Source organism: Peromyscus eremicus, chromosome 19, assembly GCF_949786415.1.
Source record: "Peromyscus eremicus chromosome 19, PerEre_H2_v1, whole genome shotgun sequence".
NCBI classification, from domain to species: domain Eukaryota; kingdom Metazoa; phylum Chordata; class Mammalia; order Rodentia; family Cricetidae; genus Peromyscus; species Peromyscus eremicus.
In genome coordinates, this window is record NC_081435.1 from 48,844,480 (window position 1) to 48,846,033 (window position 1,554).

Sequence of the window (1,554 nt, forward strand, 5' to 3'; positions counted from 1 at the left end):
TTTAAAGGGAAAAATGTAATATTAAACTTGGTGCTTCTCACTGAAAGACTGGTCTCTTAGGTTTGGGTCTATGTGTCCAGGAATGAGGAGACAATTTGTCTCAGACAGGTCCCTTCAGCTCCGACTCTCATCTTTTTTTTTTTTTTTTTTAAGCGAGTTTCATTTCCTCCCATCCTGGGAAGTGGTTGGGTGACCACCTAGGCCTTGTGCTTGGGTTTCCAGATGTGTGAGGTGAGGCTTTTCTGGCTATGGTATCTGGCAGGAAAGCATGGGCTTATAGAGATGGTCCAACCTCCCCCCACTGCCCCCCACCCAACCTCACCATGTGCTCGGGCTTTGGCGGCTAAGCTGAGTCACCCTCCCTGACCCACTTCTTGCCCACAACCAGACTTGCGCTGGGGTAGCTTGTGGAGAGGTGCCTACCAGAATCCGAATCCTAGGTCCTTGAGAGTCGTCACTGGGACCCAGGTAGGAGCAGGGCAGACCAAATACCCAAGAAGGACAGAGAACGAGAGAAATTTAGGAAGGAGAAAGGGCGGAGGGGAGAGGAGGGACAGGGGACAGTGTGATGGATGGAGAACCAGGAGGGAGGAACCATGCTGTGGCTGAGGACAGAGGGGTGCAGACCCAGGTAGCTTCAGCATCCCAGAGGACTGTGGGGCCTGCATGAGATAGCATCCTGGTTCCTGCTGGGTCCTGGCTGTAGGCTCCTTTGCTGATTCCAGCCTACAGCACACTGGCCTGTGGGATACTGAGAGCAGCTCAGAACCAGGGGCATTAGAGCTTCTGGGACAGGTCATGGGGAAAGGGTTCCAACTCAGGCTGGGGGGTTCCAGACCCTCCCACCTCAGCTGTTTGTCAGGGTCGCTTGAGGTGGAAGCCTGAGGTCTGTCACCCCTTGCTGTGTGTCTTTGGGCCTTTCCTTGCCCTGTGTGAGCTGAGGGGAGGGCATCTCTGGAGGTGTGTGAAGGACATCTCATTTTGGAGCTTCAGGTTGTGGCTCCCAGTGGGAGTAAGAGTGGAGTTATGGGATGGCCCTGACTCACAGGCGAGCTGCTGACTCAGAGGCAGCTGAGACAGAGCAGAGAAAAACCACCTGACTAGAGAACCTAGCTACACACTGTACCTCTCTGGAGTCCTGGCTTTAGAGGACACCCCAAGCCGGTGACACCCTTCTCTCCTGGCTGTGGCAGGCATGGAATGAGGCAATATCCCAATCTGCCCTGCAAAGAGCAAGGCTCACAGTCCGTGTCTGAGATTGCCCTTACCCTGGTCTTGGAGGTCAGGAGTCCCAGCTCCCCATCTCAGCCTGCTTCATAAGGACTACCGGTGTACGACACCCCTCAGACCTCAGTTCCTCCATGGCCAATGGAGCTGTCAAGGCCACTGAGAGTACAACTTGCTAGAGCCTTGGCTGCCTGTTACCCAACCGTGAGTCTGCCAAGGCTGACTGACTGTAGCATGAGCGTTATCTTCTCATCCCCATCTCAGTCCCGTGGACGCTAGACTTAGTCCAGGTGACCCGAGAATTCCGAGCGACTTTCCCCGTGTGCT